Raw genomic sequence first — 26,070 nt, forward strand, 5'->3', positions numbered from 1 at the left:
TTGCCAACTTTTTTGTCAAGCCCAAACCAAACAGAAATCTAGTGTTCTTAGATCAAAATGATTTCATTTTCTACGCATGCAGAGCGGTCACATACCTTAGGTCTAATATTGACAGTGAATGGACAAATTACTCTCCCCCATTTCAACTGTGCTTTGCTCGCTACATCCCAGCGTGTACCTGTGGTGTTTTCTCAATCTCTCTGCAAGTCTGTGGTTCAGGGATAATAGACTGGCTAACTGAGTGGGCAAGAATATGTGAAGAATTGTGAAGTTATCCATTTTGGTAGGAAAAATAGAAAAGCAGAGTATGTTTTAAATGGTGAGAGATTGGGAAATGTTGGTGTTCAGAGGGACCTGGGTGTCCTTGTACATGAATCACAAAGTTAACATGCAGGTACAGCAAGCAATTAAGAAAGCAAATGGTATGTTGGCCTTTAGGATTTGAGTATGAGTAAATATATCTTACTGCAATTATATAGTGCTCTGATGAGACCGCACCTGGAGCATTACGTACAGCTTTGGTCTCCTTGCCATAGAGGGATTGCAACAAAGGTTCACCAGACTGATTCCTGGGATTGGGGAGGGATTGTCCTCGGAAGAGAGATTGAGTAGACTAGGCCGATATTCTCTCGAGTTTAGAAGAATGAGAGGCGATCTCATTGAAACATACAAAATTCTTACAGAATTTGACAGGGTAGATGCAAGGAGGATATTTCCTCTGGCTGAGGAGTCTAGAACCAGGGGTCACAGTCTCAGAATAAGGGGTCGGCTATTTAGGACTGAGATGAGGAGAAATTTCTTCACTCATAGGGTGGTGAATCTTTGTAATTCTGTACACCAGAGAGCTGTGGAGATTCAGTTGTTGATTTTATTCAAGACAGAGATAGATCATTTTTTGGATATTAAGGGAATCAAAGGATATGGGGATAGTGCAAGAAACTGGAGTTGAGGTAGAAGATCAGTCATGATCTTATTGAATGGTGGAGCAGGCTCGAGGGGCTGAATGACCTACTGCTGCTCCTATTTCTTCTGCTCTTTCCTGGCCTGATGTGAATCTGTTATTCACCTTCTATCCCGACCTGCGAGAGACCATCAGTGACAGGTCGAGCCATAAAAGGAATGGCGAGCAGCAGCACCGACCCGCGAGAGACCATCAGCGGCAGGTCGGGGCCATAAAAGGAGCAGTGAGCGATGGCCATGCGCAGCGTGGCAGCATACCACTGCAAGGTACAGCGTGAGCTGATGCAGGAGGGCGACGGCAGCGAAGAGGGTCGTAATCAAGATCCAAGTCGGTGATTGGAGCGTGGTCAGGTACAGCAGGAGTGGCGAGGTCGGGGCGAAGGAGCGGCAAGTGATCATGGAGCGACGTGATCGGGGCCCAGGAGAGGAGATGGCCCTTGGGCAGCACGTGCCAGCCCACACTGCGATATGTGTACGCACTAGGTCCATGCAGCAGAGCTAGTCTTCAGTCGTCTTGGGTAATCCTTGCCACTGGACCAAGACTTGGCTCTGTCAAGCCCGTGTGGTGGCTGGTGTGCAATGGCCATCACAATTTTAAAAAATCCACGCACAGGCATCTTCCACCCTTCAAGATGTCGTTCGGGATCTGGAATATTAGGTCCTTCATTGAAACACCTGTGAACTCATCCCTTTTTGGCGTGGAAGCAAGTCATCCTCACTTTGAGGGACCGCCTATGATGATGATGACGATGACTATCCCATTGGTTCTCTTTCTGTCCCTGTGTGTATCTGCTGGTTTTCAAAATGCCGACTTCTTCCAACCTTCACAGCATTATTAAATCCAAATAATCCCACATTCAAACTTTTTTTTTTTAAATGACTAGAAAAATAGGTCAGCAATGAGAAATATTGAAACAAGAGATGGAAAGTATACAATCAAGCAAATTCCATTAAGCAAGGGAATGTATTGAAGACTGGAGTTCCATGCATAAATAAGGAAAATAGATCAAATTTGAAACTTAAAAAAACATTTAGCACTTATAAGACGGATAACAAAGAAAGCCAGAATAAATATATATAGGGAAAGCTACAAAAAAGGAGGTTTTCAGTATCAGAGGACACGTGAGAGAAATTTAACAGAAAAACATAAAGGGCAATTCAAAAGCTTTTTATAGCCACAACAATAGTTGTAAAACTATAGTTAACACAGGATTAGGGCTAAGAAAGAACAGAAACAAGCTTGGAGTAGAGAGTGAAGGATTGGCAGAGATAATAAACACGTAAATAAAAATAGAAAATGCTGGAAACACACAGGTCAGGCAGCATCCATGGTAAAAGAAGCATAGGGTTCACGTTTCAGGTCAGTTCTGACAAACGGTCATCAACCTGAAACATTAACCCTATGCTTTTCTGGTTTTATTTCAGATTTCCAGCATCTTCAGCATTTTGCTTTTTAAAAAAACCACATTAATACCTTGCTTCAGTTTTCATATAAGAGCTGGATATTGGGAATTTTGAACTCCCAGAGGTAGGTGTAGAACAAATAATGGAGATTATTATTTAAACAGAACTGGTACTCAACAAGTTACTCAAAATTACTGTGAGGATCCAAGGAAAGGTAGGGAAGAAATAGCAGAAACTCTGACGATAATTTTGTAAAATTCTTTGGAATGGAAAATTTGCCAGAGGAATGGAGTGTGACACACCTCTGAAGTGATTAGTTGTGAAATTAAAGGCCAATTAGTCTTACTCCAGTTGTTGGTGAACTACGAGAGTCTATAACATGTGATCATAGAAATTTACAGCACGGAAGACGACCCTTCGGCCTATCGTGCCTGTGCTGGTTCTTTGAAAGAGCAGTCATGCTTCGTCCACACCCCTACTTTTTATCCATAACCCTGTAAGTTCCTCATCCTCCAGTACCTGTTCAACTCCTTTCTAAAATGATTTATCAAATCAGCTTCCACCTTTTCAAGAAGTGTGTTCCAGATCCCGACAACTCTTGAGTGAAAAAAATTCTCTTCAACTCCCCTCTAGATATTTTGCCAATGATTTTAAATCTATGACCTCGAGTTATTGACCTACTGCCAGAGGGAACAGCCTTGATCTACTGTATCAAAGCCCCTCATCAGCTCAAAAACCTCTATTAGGTCACCCCTTAACCTTCTCTGCTCCAAAGAGAACAGTCAACTTTTCCAACTTGTCCTCATTACTGAAGTCCCTCATCACTAGTAAGATTCTACTAATGTACCTTTGTTTAAAAAGGGAGAAAGGGATTGACCGAGTAATTACAGGCCAGTCAGCCTTAAAGGATGATATCCAATTTAAAAACAAGGGCATACAATGTGGCCAAAACTAGTGGGAGGACAGAAGACTGGGAAACTTATAAAAGGCAGCAAAGAATTATTTAAAAAAATGATTAAGAAAGGGAAGATAGACGATGAAATTAAACGAGCACAAATATTTAAAAAAACAGATAGTAAGAGTTTCTATAGGTATATAAAAAGGAAAAGAGTGGCTAAAGTAAATGTTGGTCCCTTAGAGGACAATGGGGAACATGGAGATGGCAGAAACTCTAAACAAATATTTTGTATCAGTCTTTATGGTAGAGGTCACAAACAATATCCCAACAATGGATAATCAAGGGGGTATAGTGGGGGAGGAACTGATCACAATCACTAAGGAGGTGGTACTCAGTAAGATAATGGGACTAAAGGTGGATAAATCTCCTGGACCTGATGGCTTGCTTCCTAGGGTCTTAAGAGAAGTAGCAGCAGGGATAGTGGGTGCATTGGTTGTAATTTACCAAAATTCCCTGGATTCTAGGGACTTCCCAACAGATTGGAAAACTGCAAATGTAACACCTCTCTTTAAAAAAGGAGGCAGACAAAAAGCAGGAAACTATAGACCAGTTAGCCTAACATCTGTGGTTGGGAAAATGTTGGAGTCCATTATTAAAGAAGCAGTAGCAGGACATTTGAAAAAACAAAATTTGGTCAGGCAGAGTCAGCATGGATTTATGAAGGGGAAGTTGTTGTGTATGGAGAAGGAGTCAGACTGAACACTGTGAGCTCAAAGTAAAGTGTGACCGTAGTCTTTTATTGCAGGTCTCCAGAGTGCCTCTCCAACCTGTGAAGCCTTCTTAAATACCTGTGCTCCCAAGGGATTATGGGATCCCCTGGACTCCGGGGAATGAGTCCTCTGGTGGCTGTACTGCGTAAATACAAGTCCACATATATAACAACATTCCCCTCCAATGTGAGTCGATCTGGGGCTCTTGCCCTGGTTGATCGTCTCGGTGTGAAAGCTGGTGTTGTTGAATCATTTGTTGAGCCCTCGCTGGGCTGCTGAGTAGCTGGCCTTGCTGGGCTGCTTGGTGTGTTGGGCCCTGCAGGGCTGCTGTGGATGATGGATTCTGCTTTGTGGTCAGCCGTGGTGTCGGTTGCCACTGGTGTGTGTGTTGGGTATCAAAAAAGGTAGGGTCCAAGGTGAATTGCTCCGGGTAGCCCGTGAATCTGAGTTTGATTTGGTCCAAGTGTTTCTGGTGAATGAGTCCATTTGAAAGTTTGACCCGAAACACCCTGCTCCCCTCTTTGGCCACAACAGTGCCGGGAAGCCACTTGGGACCTTGTCCATAATTCAGTACAAATACAGGATCATTGATTTCAATCTTGCGTGACACATTTGCGCTATCATGGCATGCACTTTGTTGAAGCCGCCTGCTCTCTACCTGTTCCTGTAGATCAGGGTGAACTAACGAGAGCCTTGTCTTAAGTGCTCTTTTCATGACCGGTTCAGCAGGTGGGATCCAGTGATTGAGTGTAGTCTCGTGCGGTAGCTAAGCAGGACTCGGGATCGGCGAGTCTGCAGTGAGCCTTCAGTTACCCTTTCCAAGCCTTGCTTGATGGTTTGCACTGCTCTCTACCTGACCATTGGACGCTGGTTTAAACGGGGCAGATGTGACATATTTGATCCCGTTAAGGGTCAGCAATTCTTTGAACTCTGCACTGGTAAAACACGGCCCACTGTCACTCACCAGGACATCGGGTAAAGCCGTGTGTGGCAAACATGGCCTGCAAGCTTTCAGTGGTAGCAGCGGATGTGCTAGCCGACATTATCTCACATTCAATTCACTTGGAGTACGCGTCTACAATCACAAGGAACATTTTACCCAAGAACGGGCCTGCATAGTCGACGTGTACCCGAGACCATGTTTTGGAGGGCCAAGACCATAAACTTAGCGGCACTTCCCTGGGTACATTGCTTAACTGCGAGCATGTATTACATCTCTGAACGCAGGACTATATAAGTCTGCATTGATACCGGGCCACCACACGTGGGATCTGGCTATCGCTTTCATCATTACAATGCCTGGGTGGGAACTGTGGAGGTGTCTCTGCCCTTCTTGGGGACCACTACTTGATTGCCCCACAGAAGGCAGTCTGCCTGTATAGACATTTCATCTTTGCGCCGCTGGAACGGCTTTATCTCTTCCTGCATTTCCACTGGGACGCTGGACCAGCTCCCGTGAAGCACACAGATTTTGCAGGTGAGGGCCTTCGATGATTCCTCCAGATCCTGCGTCATGTAGGCTGAAGTCAGATCCAGCTTCGTGAACGTCTGTCCTCCTGCCAGCGTTGCAAAGAGGCTGTCGGCTTTTGGTAGTGGGTATTGGTCCTGCAGGGAGAAACGATTGATAGTTACTTTGTAATTGCCACAGATTCTGACGGTGCCGTCTCCCTTGAGACTGGGACGATAGGACTGGCCCACTCAACTCGATTGGTGAAATGATGCCCTCTCGTTGCAGCCGGTGTAGCTCGATCTCTACCCTTTCTCTCATCATGTACGGTACTGCTCTCGCCTTGTGATGGATGGGTTGCACCCCCGGAATTAGGTGGATCTGCACTTTTGCTCCTTGGAATGTCCCGATGCCTGGTTCGAACAGCGAAGGAAATTTGTTTAAGACCTGGGCACACGAAGTGTCATCAGCGGGCGATAGCGCTCGGACGTCATCCCAGTTCCAGCCTATCTTTCCCTGCCAGCTCCTGCTGAGCAGTGTGGGACCATCGCCCAGTACCACCCAGAGTGGTAGCTTGTGCACCGCTCCATCGTAGGAGACCTTTACGGTAGCACTGCCGATTACAGAAATCAGTTCTTTAGTGTAAGTTCTTAGTCTCGTGCGAACTGGAGTTAAGACTGGCCTTTAGGCATTGTTGCACCACAACCTTTTGCAAGTCTTTTTGCCCATGATGGACTGGCTCACACCCATGTCCAGCTCCATTGACACCGGGAGTCCATTTAGTTCAACATTCAACATTATCGGGGGACAATTCATGGTGAATGTGTGCACCCCATGTACCTCTGCCTCCTCTATCTGAGGCTGTGGTTCGTAGTGATCCTCCGTGGATCTGTCCTCCTCTGCAACGTGGTGGTTTGCACGTTTGACAGGCTTAGCAGTTTGCTGCACACTTGTTGGAGGTGTCCCATTGTTCCACAGCCCTTGCAAACGTATCCTTTGAATCGTCATGAATGGAAACGATGATCACCCCCGCAGCGCCAACGAGGTGTTAATGGCCTTGCATTCATCACCATTGATGGTGGACTCAGACATCTGCGGACGTATAGCTGCAGGTATGTGTGATCTGCTCTGTAAGTTACGATTCGAAAACAACATCACTTTGTTCACAGTACTTGTAGCAGCACTTGTGTGCTGAGACATTTGCTTCATATTGTCACTGGTGGCAATGAACGCCTGGGCTATCGCTATGGCCTTACTCAAGGTTGGGGTCTCTACAGTCAAAAGCTTGCAAAGTATGGTTTCGTGGCCAATGCCAAGTACGAAAAAGTCTCTGAGCATGTGCTCCAAATGTCCTTCAAATTCACAATGTCGTGCAAGGTGTCTCAGCACGGCGACATAACTCACCACTTCCTGGCCTTCAGACCTTTTGTAGGTGTAGAACTGGTACCTCGCCATCAGAATGCTTTCCTTCAGGTTCAAATGCTCTCATGTGCACAAATCGTCGTACGATTTCTCTGTGGGTTTCACTGGAGTGAGCTGATTCTTTATGAGGCCATATGTTGGTGCCCCACATACGGTGAAGAGGATTGCTCTATGTTTGGCAGCGCTCTCTTCCCCATCTAGCTCATTGGCCACAAAGTATTGATCGAGTCGCTCCACAAAAGTTTCCCAATCATCTCCCTCCGAAAATTTCTCCAGGATGCCCACTGTTCTCTGCATCTTTGGGTTCGATATCTGTATCTCATCGCCAGTTGTTGCATATGGAGAAAGAGTCAGACGGAACACTGTGAGCTCAAAGTAAAGTGTGACCTTAGTCTTTTATTGCAGGTCTCCAGAGTGCCTCTCCAACCTGTGAAGCCTTCTTAAATACCTGTGCTCCCAAGGGATTATGGGATCCCTTGGGACTCTGGGGAATGAGCCCTCTGATGGCTGTACAGAGTAAATACAAGTCCACAGATATAACAGAAATCATGTTTGACAAACTTGCTGGAATTCTTTGAGGATGTAATGAACAGGGTGGATAAATCATCATCATAGGCAGTCCCTCGAAACGAGGATGACTTGCTTCCACTCCAAAAATGGATGAGTTCACAGGTGTTTCAATGAAGAACCTGAATATTCCAGGTCCTGAACTACATCCTGAAGGGTGGAAGATGCCTGTGCGTGGATTTTTTTAACGTGTGATGGCCGTTGCACACCAGCCACCACACGGGGTTGACAGAGTTAGGTCTTGGTCCAGTGGCAAGGGTTATCCAAAACGACTGGCGACCTGCTCTGATGCACGGATCTAGTGCGCACACATATCGCAGTGTTGGCTGGCCCGTGCTGCCCCTGGCCCCAAACTCACGCCTCTCCTGGGCCCCGATCACATCCCTCCACAGTCTCTCGCTGTATCTGCCTATTCTCCAATCACCGACCTGGACCTTGATGATGTCACTCTTTGCTGCCGTCGTCCTCCTGCACCAGGTCGCACTCTTCCCTGAAGTGGCCTCCACGCTGCTCCTGGGCCGCCGCACCTCCGCTCCTTTTATGGGCCCGACCTGCCGCTGGTGTTCTCACGCAGGCCACTGCACCTCTGCTCCTTTTATGGCCCCGACCTGCCGCTGGTATTCTGCTGCTCTCGTGATGCTCCGGCCTGCTCCTATTCTCCTCACTGGTCGGCTGCTGTAAGCTGGTATGGACTGCTTCATTATCAAAGGAGATGCGAATAAAGCTGAAGAATGGAATTGTCAGCAAACAGCTCACACTCTTGACCTTATGATGAATGGAAGATCATTGGTAAAATAGCTGAAGCTGGTTGGGCCAAGGACATTTGGCCTCTTGTAATCACATCCTGAGACTGCAATGATTGGCCTTCGACAAACATGACTTTCTTCCTGTACGTCAAGTATGACTCCAGCCACTGGAAGGTTTTCTCCTGATCCACATTGATTTTGAACTTCAAGGCCTCAGACTGTCTCAAAAGCCTGGCTTTGACTAGATATTCATTCCCCCAGAAAGCCGAGGTGAGTATCAAATCACATCTGTGCATCTGAAGAATTTCCAAGCTTGCATCAGCAGGTTGCAAGTTGAAGGATGGGGCCCTCAACTTCTGAGGATTCATAAGTTTTTTTTTCCCAAAAGACTTTGAAGCAAACTGAAGATTTAATTCTCAAAGCTTTACTTCAGGCAAATCTCACACTTAAAACATTAACAGCTGTTTCTTTTCTATTTAAAATGGCTCACCTGTGGTTCCTTTGTGGCCCTTTAAACACAACAAGTTATTGTGAATGTATTTTTTCCTCAGTTGAAAATTTGAGAAGGATTTCAGCTCATTTTATTTTCCTCCAAGTGTTTCACATCCAACAGGAAGATGTTTAAATTATTAAGTACCTCCTGATTGACATGGACAGTAACCAATCACAGCAAGCTGCTTTCCTCTATTTAGTTGCAAATTCAGTTAAAAATCTTTCTCTTCTGAGCAATTTTGCAGGGCTAAGAGGAAAGAGCAGAAAGTGGGACTATTTCGTAGCTCTTTCAGAGAAGCAGCACAGACAGGATAGGCTGAATGGCCTTCTGTACTATATTACTCTATTCTGTGGCAGTTGAGGCAGCTGTGCAGATAGTGACTACCTTCGATACGATGAATTCCATTGGTTCCTCAAACTTTGTGTTAGTGGTGAGAATGGAGGGGCTTCTTCGTCAATGTGAAGAAGTGTTTGAGATTATCTTGTTCTCGAAGATGATTCTGGATAAAGGGACAGAGTATTCATTAAGCTAGTTGATTAAGCATCAGATGTGCTGAATCTATGTCGTTTGACTTAAGGGCATGGAGATGGGAGCTTTACTTGGACGTACAGCAGGATACAGAGAATGATTGAGAGTGTCAAAGGCAAAACTAATGGAAACATTGAGTAGATTAACAAAAGCAAAAATCTTACCCTTAAACCCTTTTTATCCAATTCCCTTTTCAAAGTTATTCGTGAATCAGCTACCTCCACCCTTTCAAACAATGCATTTCAAATCATCATAACTCACTGAATAAAAACATTTCTCCTCAGCTCCCCCTTGGCTTTTTCACCAATTATCTTAAATCTGTATCCTCTGGTTACCGACCCTTCTGCCAGCAGAAATAATGTCTCCAAATCTACCCTATCAAAACCCCTAATCATTTTGAACACCTATATTAGACCTCCCCTTAATTTTTTTTGCTCTAGAACAATCCCAGCTTCTCTAGTTTCTCTACATAACTGAATTTCCTCATTCCTGGTATCATTCTGGTAAGTCTCCTCTGCACCCTCACCAAGGCCTTGACACCCTTTCTAAAGTGTGGTTCCCAGAATTGGACACAATACCCTTGCTGAGGTCTAGCTCAATTATGAAGGTTTATCATAACTTCCTTGCTTTTGTACTCTATGGGCCAAGTTTCGGGTTGCGCCCGACCTGGATGCCCGTTTTTCACGCCACAAAGTGCACCTAAAAAAAACTTCCAGATTCTCCGGCTCCCTGCAGGTCCTCTTGGGCCAGTAGGGGGTGGAACTAGGTCCCTGTGCTGAAAACAGGGCTGGGACCTCTGCACATGCGCGCGCCCAAAACTCTGTGGGAGGGGCCCGAAGCATGCAGCCCCTAGCCCTGGCCGAATGGCCTCACTGGGGCTGTGTGGATAAGGCTGCCTCCCATGCCCAGCTCCTGCTTCCTCCCGACCCGACTCGACTCCCGCTTCCCCGCCCCCCCGGACCTGACCCGACCCCCGCTTCCCCCCCTCGCCCCCCCAGACATGACCTGACCCGACCCCCGGGCCTGGACCCGACCAGCGCTCCCACCCGACCTGACCCCCCCACCCCGCCCCAGACACGAACCGACCCGCTCTCCCTCCCTACCCGAACCGACCCGCTCTCCCTCCCTACCCGAACCAACCCGACCTCCATCCTCCCCGCCCCCCCCCCCCCGCCCCCGACCCGACCCATGCTCCCAACCGCCTCCCCCGGACCCGACCTGACCCGAACCCACACCACCTTCTTGGGCCCGGCCGTATCCGGCCCGTTCAGCCTCCTCCCCCCCCCCCTCCCCTTCTCCTTTCCCCTCCCCTCCCCTTCTCCTTTCCCCTCCCTTCTCCTCCCCCCGCCCCTTTCCTCTTCCCCCTTTCCCCCCCCTTCTCCTTCCCCCCCTTCTCCTCTTCTCCTTCCCCCCCCCCACTTCTCCTCTTCTCCTTTCCCCCCCTTTCCTCTTCCCCTTCCCCTTTCCCCCCCCCCTTCTCTCCCCTCCCCCTCCTCCTCTCGCTCAGAAACACAGACACTGACAGACAAAGAGATAGAGACACTGACAGAGACACACCGAGGGGGGCATCCCAGCACGCTGTTGGAGGGCTCCCGGTGCTGCAGTCGGTAAGTAGAAAATGTTTTATTTATTGATTTAAAAAAAAAAATTATTTCTTATTAATATTTTTGATTGATTTATTGATGTTTTTATCATTTATTATCGGTGATGGCTCTTTATTTGTAAAACTGAAGTGTTTAATGTTTCTAAACTTCCCTTTAAACCCCCCCCCCCATTCCCTACGCCTGATTTGTAACCTAAGCCTGATTTTCTAAAGTGTAGACAAGGTTTTTTGGAGCATACAAAAATCTTCACTTACTCCATTCTAAGTTAGTTTGGAGTAAGTTTTCACTGACGAAACTTTGAAAACAGGCGTAAGTGGCCGGACACGCCCCCCCCCTTTGAAAAAAAAAATTCTGTTCCAAAGTGAAACTGTTCTAACTGACTAGAACTGGAGCAAACTAAATGCCGAGAATTTGAATTTCTAAGATACTCCGTTCTACACCAGTTGCTCCAAAAAATCAGGAGCAACTGAGGCCGAAACTTGGGCCCGATATCTCTATTAATAAACTCAAGGATCCCATATGCTTTATTAACAGCCTTCTCAACTTGTCCTGCCAACGTTAAAGATTTGTGTATGTGAACCCCCAGGTCTCTGTGTTCCTGCACCCCCTTTAAAATGTCATCATTTAGTTTATATTGCCTCTCTTCGTATATCCTTCCAAAATGCATCACTTTACACTTCTCTGCATTAAATTTCATCAACAAAGTGTCTGCCCATTTCACCAGTCTATGGGCTAGATTTTCCATTATTTTGGCATGCATAACGCCCACTTAACGTCCATTTTAATGCTGAAATGAGGTGCATCGCCCATTTAGCCACAAAATGGAAACTGCCGCCCATTTTTCAGACACATATCAGCGAGCGTTAATTTCGCCATGTATGTAGTAACGCTGGGAAAAAATAATACCGCCCGCCCACTTTCTTGGGGCGGAATCAGAATGGGCAAAACCAACACCCATAATATCATCCAGCTTTACTTTCCGTACGTAATTAACGCCGAGATTCAATAATACCAACGGCCCACTTTTTTTTGTCATAAAGATCACATTTGCCGAAACGAACGGCCAGTATATCGGCCAGCGTCACTTTCGGCGCCTCGCACACATCTTGCCCACAATATCGCTCACCCAAAACACCGCTCTGAAAAAGTTGAACTGTTCTGAACTAATCACAGTGGTGTGGATGCCATTTTGAAAATTTCAGGTCGCTTCATTGAAAAGGCTACTTCAACTTCGGGGGAGTTTGGATTGACTCTGGAGTTCTTCTCAAGTGAAGTGACCATCTGAACAGACATCTTTTTACACTGTGGATGATTGGGTTTTACTGTAGGTGTCTTTTAGTGTGGAAATTTATTGTTTGTTCACAATCAGCATTATACTTTTATTGGAATGGGGCCAGCCATTTCTCAGCCTGCATCGATTACATCGCAGATGCTGCAGAGTGCAAATGGCACAACGTCTAATACACAGCATTATGTGCCCAATCTAAAATGTGCCAGACTGAGGAGGAGGTCCAGACCATACACACCCCGCACTTGCACGGAGAAGCGGTCTTACCTAGACTTATCCGCGAACATGTGCCTTCGGAGACTGCGCTTCCACAAAGTGGTGAGCAGTGAAATATGCCAGCTCATCAGGGCAGATCGGCAGCCTGCCATCACCTTCAGGACATCACTGTTAGTCGAGGTCAATGTCATCGCATTATTGTCATTCTACGCATCCGGTTTCTTTCGGGCCTACGCGGTCGACATTTCCCCTCTGTCTCAGCATTCCGCACATTGCTGTCTTCGACAGGTCACGGAGGCCCTGTTCGCATGTAGGATGGACTTTATCAGCTTCCCTATGACCACGAAGTCTCAGAGTGACAGGGCTGGATCATTCTACCTCATTGCTAAGTTCCCCAATGTGCAGGGAGCAATACAGTGTACTCACATAGTCATGCGGGCACCTTCTCAGGACCCAGAGGTTTTTCGCAACAGAAAAGAATTTCACTCCCTGAAGGTCCAACTAGTTGTCGACCACAACCATATAATTATGTCAGTGAATGCCAAATGTCCGGGCAGCTTCGATGATATTCACATCCTGCGTGAGAACGTTGACTCTGACATGTTTACCAGTCAGCCACAAGACCAATGCTGGACATTTGGTGACAAACGATATGGCCTATCTACCTGGCTGATGACCCCCCCCTGCGTGACACCCACACCAAGGCCTAGAAGCGATACAACGAGAGCCACAGAGCCACACGCAATGTGGTCCAGAAAACAATTAGTGTGCTTAAGCAGCACTTTAGGTGCCCGGAGCACTCAGGAGGGGAGCTACAATGCAACCCTGAGCAAGTAGCACAATTCGTGGTTGTGTGCTTCATGCTGCATAATCTGGCTATCAGGAGGGGAGCTACAATACAACCCTGAGCAAGTAGCACAATTCGTGGTTGTGTGCTTCATGCTGCACAATCTGGCTATCAGTAGGGGACAAGAATTGCCAGAAGGGACTGATGGTCCACCTCGGGAGAGAAAGGAAGAGGAGGACGAGGGGCTGGATGCTGACCTCGGGCTAGACAATCAGGCTGACTATGCAACCATGTCCATGTACCCCCCTCCAGACCGCAGGAAACAGCGCATGGTGGCTACGTAGCTGCAAGACTCTTACGTCAGGAGCTCATAAATGAGCAATTTGCCTGAAAGAATGTTGCTGTTATTGACAAAGCTGACACACTGCTGTGTGTGCAGCTCAGACATCAATGGTGGACATCACCTTAGTGCCAGTTAAAGTTTAAGTTGATTCGTTAAGTGTAATTATACCCTTTCATGTTAAGGAATCACTAGTGTGTAACGGTCCAGCTATCTGAGACAATGCACAAGGTTACGTTGAATAAAAAAACATTTAATATGACCATTGGTCTGAAATCATAAGTATCACAGGCAAAAACACCCCACCCCCCACCCTACTTTTTTGAACATTTGACATCAATCAAATGGTCAACATGTCCAGCAACACAGAACACAAATGGAAACCAACAGGGTGGCCCCCTCCCCCCATCCATTACAACAAATTGCATACACCCAGATGGAGATATAAGAAAGCCATCACCTGCGGACACTTTCATTCCCCCCTCTCCTTCTCACCACCTCTACCTCTACCCCTTCCCCTCTTCGCTCCACGCAGCCTGGCTGAGGAGCTCCTCAGGCAATGCCTCTTCTGGGGGGGCTGAAGGCAGAGCCGGTGGTTGCACGGGTATGGGAGTGAGGGGTACTGAAGTGGGAACATTCTCGGATCCAGAAGTAGGACCTTGGTCCTGCCTCTCATCTGTCGTTGGCACTGGGGGTGCGGAACCTCTGGGTGGAGTGCCGAGCTCCAGGACCACTGGGAGGCCTGTGCCACGAGTGTTCCTGGCTATCGCCTCCAGGGCCACCGCCATCCACGGAACATACTCCGTCATGGTGCCGGAGATGGTGGCCAGCTGTCGGGATATGCCCCCCAATGCCTGGAGGATCTGGTCACTTATGTCTACAGTCCTCCTGGACAACTGTACCATCTCTCCACTCTCTCTGGTGTTTGTGGACCAGACCTGCTGTGTCCACGAAACCTCCGCGGGGTCGGCGACATCCTGGGGACAAATGGGGTGCCCTGTGGTGAGGTGCTTGGGCCCGGTATCTCCAGAGTGGAGGCGGGAATGGCCGGAGAAGCACTAGATGGCCTTGGGGTGGAATGCCTTCTGGAGCATGGCGATGCAGACTCCTCAAAGTCCGCACTCTCATCCATAGAGAACAGACCCAGCGGATTGACGGGCGAGAATCGGACCTCAGCAGCAGCAGATGTAGGATCATCCACCAAGTTGGGCCCCGCGCCCCCACCTTCTGGCCTCTGGTCTTGCCTTGAGACACACTGCTGGCTAAGCTGCCAAACACAAATGAGGTTATTAGAGGAGAAGGGGGTGCTATCGTCACAAGGTGAGTCCAGCACTACACACAGCACTATGCACGACAAAAGCACCACCGCTATCAAAATCATCACAGACATCATATTTCATGACCATCAACACATTTTGCATTGCAATGATTCTCATGAGGCCAGCATTATTTATAGGACAATTTTAGAAATCATCTATCATATATTATTGTTTGGATATGAGTGAATGTGGCATCTATTGACTTTAGATCACACGATGAAGTATACTTTACTCACGTGGCATCACTTCAGGGTCTGCAGCTGCCTGCGTGGCTGTCTGGGGGTGCCTCCCCACGAGTGCGAGCACCCGCTTCTCCATGTCAGTGAGGTTGCTGGTGACTGATGGCCCCCCCACCCGTTCACCTCTGCTCGGACCTATTCGTCAAGAGCTTCTTCTGTAAAAGGTAACAGGACGACTTGGCATGCCATAATTGCATGATATCATTGCTAGGTACTGTTACAAAGACTGATACAACACATAACCAACAGATGTAATCATGATTATTATGAGAATTATCATTCTTTACCAAAAGTGCACTGTGACCACAGGCTTTGAGTACATCATTCCCGGTAAAAGTGAAAGACCACACATCTGATAGTTACTCATGACTCATACAAATCAAATTATATAAATACATAAGTACATGTAAATCAATGTAATACTTACTCTTGCGGATCCCACAAGGTTGTTCCATCACTTGCGGCATTGGTTGCCCTCACACACCTTGTTGGTCGCCGACGAGACCACTTCTGCTATCTCAGCCCAAATCTTCTGGTAGGCTTTTGGGGTGGGCTTCCCACGCCCTCCCTGTGTCAAATCACTCCAGCGTGCCTGGACCTCCTGCATGAGGGACACATTAGCCTCGTCCGAGAACTTCCTCGCTTTTTGCATCCTCCAATGTGTTCTGTTACATATATATGTAAACCTCACCAATATGTAAGACTTGCCACCAGGGGTCATAGCTGTGGGAGACCTAAGGTTCACCTGTGCACCCTGAGCAAGCAGGTATAAAAGGTAATCTACCATGCTGCTTCCTCACTCTGAAGTCGCATTAAAGAGACCAAGATCGCAGCAGTTTGAGCTTACGGTGCAGTCTTGTGGCGTTGTTCTAAGCATGGCAATTGGCGACAAGTAACGGATCACAAACCTTCACGCGGTAATGGCTGCTTTTGGTATTCTTGAGAGATTTGTTGAGGGTGATGATTGGGAAGTCTTTGTTGAGCGTCTCGACCAGTACTTCGTGGCCAACGAACTGAGACGGCGGTCAAGAGCACGGCGATTCTCTTCACCGTATGTGGGTCTTTGATATATGGCCTCCTCAAAAATCTGCTGGCACCGGACAAACCAACGGACAAGACTTACACAGAGCTTGGGAACACCTCAAGCCGAAGGAGAGTATCTTGGTGGCCAAGTATCGCACTTACACGCACCATCGCTTCGAGGGCCAGAACATGGCGAGCTTTGTCGGCGACCCAAGACGCCTTGCGAGACAGTACGAATTTGCCGGATCTTTGGGGGAAATGTTGCGGGACTTTTTCATGCTTGGAATCGGCCACGAGGTCATTCTTCGCAAACTGCTGTCTGCTGAATCCCTAGATCTGAGCAAGGCCATCACGATAACCCAGACTTTCACATCCACGAGTGACAACACGAAACAGATATCTTCACAGAATCAAAGCTCACCGGCAAGTACTATACATAAAATAATGCTTTCAGCAGGCAGAACTGTACATGGCAGAGCCTACACGACCGCAGAGGCGAGACCTAGGGTGACTCAGATTCCGCCGTGGGGCGTGAATGCGTATCCATGCGCACTGCGGGGGCAGTCATAGAGCCTATCAATGTCGATTCAAGCACTATGTGTGCAAGGGCTATGGAACAATGGGGCACTTCCAGCGAATGTGCAAACGACCCGTGACTCACCATGTGACCGAGTCAGGAGAGGACGACCGATCCAGCGAGAATCACGCTGGACGAGCAGGAGAGGCAACTCAACCTGAGGATGAAGAAGTATATGGGATACACACCTTCACTACCAAAAGCCCTCCAATAATGTTAAAAGTTAAACTCAACGGCACTCCAATCTCCATGGAATTGGACATGGGGGCAAGTCAATCAATAAAGAGCCAGAAGGTATTCGAGAGGCTGTGGGGCGACAGAGCACAACGACCCAAGCTGATCCCGATTCAGGCAAAGCTGCGCACCCACACCAAGGAACTGATACCAGTTATTAGTAGTGTGGGCATAAGAATATCCCATGAGAGAGCGGTGCACGATTTACCACTGTGGATTGTTACAGGTGATGGGCCAACGCTGCTTGGTAGGTGGATGGGAAGATTCAATGGAATTGGGAAGACCTCGGTGTATCTTTTCTGGCGAACGATGTCTCCCTTGCTCAAAGGCTGAGCAAGCCCCCACCTTCAGCTGAACCCAGGCATTGAAGTGCAGATCCATTTGCAGATCCCCAAGGCACAGGCCGCTCATCACAACCACGAGGAGGTAAAGATCAACCGAGTAGCGGTACAGGCGCGGTACCCACCACCCAAAGCCAACGACCTCTTTGCGACGATGGAAAGGGCTCCAGGTCGACCAAGCAGAGTGGGACTCTGGCCAAAGCAATCCAAATGCGTCCTCCCGACGCCAGAGGCAAAATCCCTGGGGAGGAAGATCGCGGCAGTCGGCATCACGGACATGGACGAGAGGGTGACCAGACCACGGAACGAAAGAGCATCCAGACCACGGGACGAACAGATAAGTGTTGCCCAGCAAGGAAGACGACTGGGTTTAGGGCAAAGGTAAAGGGGCGGCCGTTGAGAAGGCCAGGAACCCACTACGTTCCAATAAGTTGTTTGCACTGTGTAACCCATGTAAGCGCTCTTTCGTGGCTAATGATGTATTATCATATAGGGTCGGGGGTACCTTACAACAAGCCAAAGTAGCGGGCGAACACCAATCGGTCGTATATGTATCTGGCAAAATACTTGTAGCAAGTGATGTGTTATCACACTGGGTCGGGCGTGTTGTACAGCAAGCCAAAGTAGCGGTCGAGCCCCAACTGGTTGTACATGTATCCAATAAGTTAACCAAGGCAGTAGCCTGCATTCACGGGACAAAAGAGACGTACCAAAGAATGTCCCGATATTTGCTTGAGTCAGACAAAGCTGCCAATCTCTGTTTTTGGAGAGCAGAGGTACTATCATCAATGCTTTGTTCCGAATATGTCTACCACTGTCTGTGCGCTGCAACATGATCCGCCACGGGCCACGCACTGAGAACGGCGCTGATGCCCTCAGTTGGCTACCGTTGCCCACCACCGGGGTGGAAACAGCGCAGCCCGCAGACCTGCCCGTTGTTATGGAAGTGCTAGAAAGCGAGGGGTCAACCAATACGGCTCCCCAGTTTAGGACTTGGACCAGCCAGGATCCCATGTTACCGCCTGCTAACAGAGAACCGCTAGACAGGATATTGCAGCTTATCCGTCACAAAGACGAAATGCTCATCCCATCAGATTGCCCCCTATGGGGCAACCCTGCAACGTTGCAAAGAAAGGCAGGGAGGCTACACACAGTCGGCGGTCCGGGGTCTTCGTACCATGGCCCAGGATCCACGGGGACCACGCGGCCTCCCGCCACGACTGAAAGTCTCAAGGCCATATCGGCCATCTTTGGCTTGCCAGACCTTAGGGTCAGCGACAGTAGTCCAGAGCGGGCAGCCCAAATCATAAAGCCAAGCATCACACATGTCACGGTAGACTCCCTACAGACCCGGCTATCCCAGGTGCTACGCAGTCACCGGACAGAACCAAGCCTTCCGTATGCTATCAGCAGGGAATGTACCATGATCGCACGGCTCCTCCACGCGACATCAGAATAAATGATGTAGACCATGTTCATGGTCCCAGATGGGCTGCTAGCACTGTATTAGCCAAAGAGGGGAATGGAGTGTTTGTTGTGAAACCATGTACTGGGCAAAAGCAGAAAGCATTTGGAGCAGACCAAACTATGAACTACAGATAACCAGGAACTACTGTGAAAGGACCTGGCCCCCAGTGACCCACTAACACAATCGACCTCGCTGTCAACTACGAGGATGAACCCACCATGCCCGACAGTCCGATCAGACCAGCCGCGCGGCCGTGCAGCAATAATCTAACCAACTCACCTATGCCAGGACTTCAACTCAGGCGATCGACCTGGGAACGCAGAGTGCCAGATCGCCTCAACTTGTAAATAACTTGTACATACGACTTTGGGGGGGGGGGGGGAAGTGATGTTACATATGTATGTAAACCACACCAATATGTAAGACTTGCCACCAGGGGACACACCTGTGGGAGACCTAAGGGTCACCTGTGCAAGCAGGTATAAAAGGTAATCTACCATGCTGCTTCCTCACTCTGGAGTCGCATTAAAGAGACCAAGGTCGCAGCAGTTTGAGCTTACGATGCAGTCTTGTGGAGTTATTCTGAGCATGGCATGTACCTCTCCCAGCTCACTGCTCTCGCCAGCGTCAGTCTCCACAGCGTGCTGTGTCGCCTCCTCCTCTCCCTCCATTATAGGCACCAAATTCAGGAAAATATCTGGCTGGTAACAGTTAAGTTTTTTTTGGCACAATTTGCTATAAAGCTCTTCCTCCTTCTTCCCAAAGCAGCCACATCTCACACACACACGCCTTCACTCCCTCTCAGCTCCTCCTCTGTCTCTTATGCGCATGTAATGATTGACCCTTGACCTCCCGAATCACAGGAATCGAGCGTTGTCATGCCGTTGCTAAGGACAGCTACACTTTACGGCAGGAGGACACAGAGATTTAGTGCTAACGCCTATTTCATATCTCTCGCGGTAACGCCCAATTTTTAAATTGGAGACTAGGGGGCTTTGAAAATGGGAAACAAGTCAGCAATCTGAAAACCCCTTTTTTACTGCCCATGCTGGAAATAACGCCCATTTTTGGGCGATCTGTACAAAAGTGTAAAATCTAGCCCCAACTCCTCCTGAAGTTTGCTACTATCCTCCTCACTGCTTACTACATTTCCAAGCTTTCTGTCATTCACAAACGTTAAAATTATGCCCCCTACACCCAAGTTCAGATCATTAATATATATCAAAACGAGCAGTCATTTTAATACCAACCTTAGGGACAACCTTTTATATTTCCCTCCAGTCTGAAAAACAACCGTTTTATTATTACTCTCTGCTTTCTCTCAGCCATTTTCATATCCATGCTGCCACTGTCCCTTAATCCCATGAGCTTCAATTCTGCTAACAAATCTCTTATGTTGCACTTTATCAAACACCTTTTGAAAGTGCAGATACACATCAACTACACTACCTTTATTAAAACTTTGTTATTTCATAGAAGAACTCAATCAAGTTAGTCAGATGCGATGTCCTTGAACAAATCTGTGCTGGTTGTCATTCATTAACCCATATTCTTTCAAGTGACAATTAATTTTGTCTTGGATTATTGTCTCTAGAAATTTCCCCACCACCGATGTTAAGCTGACTGTCCTGTAGTTCCCTAGTTTAACTCTCCCCCTTTTTTGAACAGGGGTGTAACTTTGCAATCCTCCAGTCCTCTGGTTCCACTCCCATCTCCAAGGAGGATTGAAAGATTGTGGCCAGAGCCGCCACTATTTCCACACTTACTTTCTTCAGGCACCTACAATGCATCGCATCTGGACCATGTGACTTTTCTACCTAGAACATGGCCAACCATTTTAGTACCTCCTCTTTATTCTTATCCTATCCAATTCCTCTACCACCTTCTGCTTTACTGTAACATTGCATCTGTATTCATTAAAGAGGATGCTGCTAAAGTACTGATTTAGTAGTTCAGCTATGCCTTTGGCCTCTATATGATTTTATTTTTGGTCCTTATACGGCCCACCTTTCCATTGACTATTCTTCTACTCTATGTTTATAAAATACTTCAGTGTTCCCTTTTTAATGTTACCCGCTAATCTTTTCATATATATTCCCTTTGTCCTTTTTCAGTTCTCCTCTGCACTCTATTCACTTTGATTCTCTACTGTATTATGAATGACATTTATCATAAACCTGCTTACTCAGTTTCATTTTAACCGCTATTTCTTTAGTCATCCAGTGAGCTCTAGCTTTGAATGCTCTTTCTTTCCCCCAGTGGAATGTGTCTATTCTCAATCCAAACTCTCTTCTTTGAAGACTTCCAAAATGCTGCTTGTGGTCTCCTGGAATTCACAAAGCTTCGGTGTTTTATAGCCTGTATCCTTCCTCCTGTCCATTGCTGGGCACAAACAGTCATGGTTTTACTCTTTCTCCAACTGTCTGCTGCCCTTATCTTTTCCTTTGTCCTTGTCTCTTTTTGCAATGACAAGCAAGTTTGAAGGGAATTCCAGACTGAGAAGCAAAGACAGCTATGGTGGGGTAATGCACAATAGGGCCAGTCATAGGAACGGACAGTTTGGGTGGGGGAGAAAAAGGTGTCGGGCTGCAGGAGGTTAGAGAAAGCGAGGGGTGAGGTTATAAGAGATTTAAACACAAGTGTGAGAATTTTAAAATGGAGGCATTAGAGGCTCAGGAGCTAATGTCGGTTGGGGGTGAAGGGTCAGCAGGGCATGATGTAAGATAGGATATAGGTAGCAGAGTTTTGGATGAGCTGAAGCTTGGATCATGGAAGGCTGGCCAGGAGAGCATTGGAATAGTCACATCTGGAGATGACAATGGCAAGGATGAGGGTTTCAAAGGCAGATAGGCGAAGGCAGGCCTTCTTAGTGAGCGAGAGTCCAAATGGGATCAGAGATTGCAAATAGTCTGATTCAGCTCAAGACAATGGCTATGGAGGATTGAGGATTGAGGTTTGTGGCAGGAGCAGCAGATGATGGCTTTGGTCTTCCCAATGTTTTAACAGGAGGAAATTGTTGCTCATCCAAGACTGGATATTGGACAAGCAGTCTGAAAACAAAAGTAGTGGAGGGGGTCATGAGGTGGTGGTGGCGAGGTGGACCTGGGTGTCATCAGCATATTTCTGGAAGCTGACCCCATGTCTGCAGGTGATGGGGCAGCATACAGACAAGAGTAGCTAAGAATAGATCCCTGGTGGATTCCAGAGTTAACGCTGCAAGGGCAGGAAGGGAAGCCATTGCTAGATATACACAGACAACAAGTATTGAACAAAGGGAAATCCCACTGCATTGAACAGAGGAAAGGCTAGGGTTGTGGTCAACCATCTCAAAGGCTGCAAAGAGGTTGAGGATAGAAAAATGCACCACAATCACTGAGAATGTCATTGATCAGTGCCATTTTAACACTGTGGCAGGGAAGAAATCTGATTAACTCTTTGAATTTCTCTACAGAAAAGATGGGCATAGATTTGAGAGGCACCACCACCTTCAAGAACTTTGGAAAGAGAAAATGGAGATGGGGCGGTACTTTGCAAGGACAGAGAGGTCAAGGGAGTTTGTATTTTTTTTTAAAAAGGAGGGAATGACGGTAGTTTTGAAAAGGAGGGGGACATTACCCAAGCAGAGGAACTATTTACAATGTCAGCTAGCAGGGGGATCAGGAAGGGATTTTCGGTGATCAGCAGTTTAGTAGGAATGGAGTCAAGAGAGCAGAAGGGTCTGATGAACAAAATGAGCTCAGAGACAATATAAAAAGGGAAACACTAAAGCAAGGGGGAACAGCAGAGGCACCTGATCAGATAGTCTTAGGAATAAAGTGCACGAGGCTCCTCATACTTGTTGGAAAGAAAAGAGTGGACGGGGCAGGGAGAACTTGAAAGAGTCAACCGATAGTGGAGAAATGAAGCCGTGGGGTTATTTTTGCTTTCCATGATGATCCTGGAGTTGTGTGCAGTTTGGGCATAGAAGTGTGGCCAGATAGTTTGATTAACCAATTAAAGAGAAACATAGAAATCGAGCCTGCACCACCGTTCAATAAGATCATGGCTGATCATTCCCTCAGTACCCCTTTCAGGGATTGAAAATAGTTTTACACAAGGGTGGTTAGAATATGGACTTGACTTCCACAAACATTTGTTAGAAGAGTTCATTTTTTTTTTTAAATGAAACAGGGAATTAGATGGTTGCATGAAAAAGAGGAATATTGAAGTATTTGGGGAGTGAGGTTTTAGATTGGGTGGCTCACATGGAGAAAGGCACTAGTCAAACCTAATGGGCCAAATGGAATTGTTGCTCATAGCAGATAACTTCTGTACCTTGTGCTTGTTTAATCATACCAGCATAAGATTGGTATAAATTTTTACTTTTCTGTATTTTGATGCAGAAGTGAACTTTGACTTTTATGCGGGCACCTTAATAGAATCACTGAACAGATAGTGTCTACTGCAAAAATAGATAGCAATATAGAAGCTACACACTTATTACATCTCTCTTCTCCCCTCTCCCTAAAATGCAAACAATGATCTTGGGTCTAGAGAAAGTATTTTTATTAAAAACACACACAAACACAAACACTTTAATCAGTACACAGCAAATTCATATCAGCTGCAGTTCAGAACAGAAAAGGATGCAAACATCAGGCTCAAAAAAGGGAAACATGACTCTCAGAATGCAAACTGATTCTTTGATTTTTATATACTCAATACTTTCATTAATGTCCAAAGTATGGAAACTAATTACATTAAAAAAAATCAATCCATTGATGGTTACTACCAGGTGACACTCCTAATGCAAAGGTTAAAAAACAATGTCAGAGTACCCCATTTGTTTCACTATAGATCGAGGTTTGTTACTTTGTTCTCATGAAACTTGAACAGGTAAAATTGATTAATACAATTTTGCAGTACTGAGAGATTTCCCAAAAAGCAAGATATGCCAAAGGCCATAAAACTGTAAAATCATAGGACATAATACTTTGGTTAAATGCAATTCAAAATGTCACTTTTGCCACCTCAGTAATTTTAATATAAAAGTGAACTACCAGCAAACATGAACTAATCTCAAGCTGCAACTCAATCATTTATACAATGTAACATGAAATTCAAGGGATGGTTTTTTAGACCAATATGTCGAGGAACCAACTAGGGGGGAGGCCATCTTAGACTGGGTGTTGTGTAATGAGAGAGGATTAATTAGCAATCTCGTTGTGCGAGGCCCCTTGGGGAAGAGTGACCATAATATGGTGGAATTCTGCATTAGGATGGAGAATGAAAGTTAATTCAGAGACCATGGTCCAGAACTTAAAGAAGGGTAACTTTGAAGGTATGAGGCGTGAATTGGCTAGGATAGATTGGCGAATGATACTGAAGGGGTTGACTGTGGATGGGCAATGGCAGACATTTAGAGACCGCATGGATGAACTACAACAATTGTACATTCCTGTCTGTCGTAAAAATAAAAAAGGGAAGGTGGCTCAACCGTGGCTATCAAGGGAAATCAGGGATAGCATTAAAGCCAAGGAAGTGGCATACAAATTGGCCAGAAATAGCAGCGAACCCGGGGACTGGGAGAAATTTAGAACTCAGCAGAGGAGGACAAAGGGTTTGAGTCGGGCAGGGAAAATGGAGTACGAGAAGAAGCTTGCAGGGAACATTAAGATGGATTGCAAAAGTTTCTATAGATATGTAAAGAGAAAAAGGTTAGTAAAGACAAATGTAGGTCCCCTGCAGTCAGAATCAGGGGAAGTCATAACGGGGAACAAAGAAATGGCGGACCAATTGAACAAGTACTTTGGTTCGGTATTCACTGAGGAGGACACAAACAACCTTCCGGATATAAAAGGGGTCGGAGGGTCTAGTAAGAAGGAGGAACTGAGGGAAATCCTTATTAGTCGGGAAATTGTGTTGGGGAAATTGATGGGATTGAAGGCCGATAAATCCCCAGGGCCTGATGGACTGCATCCCAGAGTACTTAAGGAGGTGGCCTTGGAAATAGTGGATGCATTGACAGTCATTTTCCAACATTCCATTGACTCTGGATCAGTTCCTATGGAGTGGAGGGTAGCCAATGTAACCCCACTTTTTAAAAAAGGAGGGAGAGAGAAAACAGGGAATTATAGACCGGTCAGCCTGACATCGGTAGTGGGTAAAATGATGGAATCAATTATTAAGGATGTCATAGCAATGCATTTGGAAAGAGGTAATATGATAGGTCCAAGTCAGCATGGATTTGTGAAAGGGAAATCATGCTTGACAAATCTTCTGGAATTTTTTGAGGATGTTTCCAGTAGAGTGGACAAGGGAGAACCAGTTGATGTGGTATATTTGGACTTTCAGAAGGCTTTCGACAAGGTCCCACACAAGAGATTAATGTGCAAAGTTAAAGCACATGGGATTGGGGGTAGTGTGCTGACATGGATTGAGAACTGGTTGTCAGACAGGAAGCAAAGAGTAGGAGTAAATGGGGACTTTTCAGAATGGCAGGCAGTGACTAGTGGGGTACCGCAAGGTTCTGTGCTGGGGCCCCAGCTGTTTACACTGTATATTAATGATTTAGACGAGGGGATTAAATGTAGTATCTCCAAATTTGCGGATGACACTAAGTTGGGTGACAGTGTGAGCTGCGAGGAGGATGCTGTGAGGCTGCAGAGCGACTTGGATAGGTTAGGTGAGTGGGCAAATGCATGGCAGATGAAGTATAATGTGGATAAATGTGAGGTTGTCCACTTTGGTGGTAAAAACAGAGAGACAGACTATTATCTGAATGGTGACAGATTAGGAAAAGGGGAGGTGCAAAGAGACCTGGGTGTCATGGTACATCAGTCATTGAAGGTTGGCATGCAGGTACAGCAGGCGGTTAAGAAAGCAAATGGCATGTTGGCCTTCATAGCGAGGGGATTTGAGTACAGGGGCAGGGAGGTGTTACTACAATTGTACAGGGTCTTGGTGAGGCCACACCTGGAGTATTGTGTACAGTTTTGGTCTCCTAACCTGAGGAAGGACATTCTTGCTATTGAGAGTGCAGCGAAGGTTCACCAGACTGATTCCCGGGATGGTGGGACTGACCTATCAAGAAAGACTGGATCAACTGGGCTTGTATTCACTGGAGTTCAGAAGAATGAGAGGGGACCTCATAGAAACGTTTAAAATTCTGACGGGGTTAGACAGGTTAGATGCAGGAAGAATGTTCCCAATGTTGGGGAAGTCCAGAACCAGGGGTCACAGTCTAAGGATAAGGGGGAAGCCATTTAGGACCGAGATGAGGAGGAATTTCTTCACCCAGAGAGTAGTGAACCTGTGGAATTCTCTACCACAGAAAGTTGTTGAGGCCAATTCACTAAATATATTCAAAAAGGAGTTAGATGAAGTCCTTACTACTAGGGGAATCAAGGGGTAATGGTGA

The 26,070-nt window shown here is 46.7% G+C and overlaps 1 protein-coding gene across 1 annotated transcript in view; it reads right to left on the bottom strand.

Moving 5' to 3' along the window:
• Positions 1–26,070, bottom strand: part of mcc (MCC regulator of WNT signaling pathway) — a 448,431-nt gene that overhangs the window by 358,710 nt on the left and 63,651 nt on the right. The window lies entirely within an intron of this gene.

The sequence above is a fragment of the Pristiophorus japonicus genome, chromosome 1 (genome assembly GCF_044704955.1).
Source record: "Pristiophorus japonicus isolate sPriJap1 chromosome 1, sPriJap1.hap1, whole genome shotgun sequence".
In the NCBI taxonomy this organism is placed as follows: Eukaryota; Metazoa; Chordata; class Chondrichthyes; family Pristiophoridae; genus Pristiophorus; species Pristiophorus japonicus.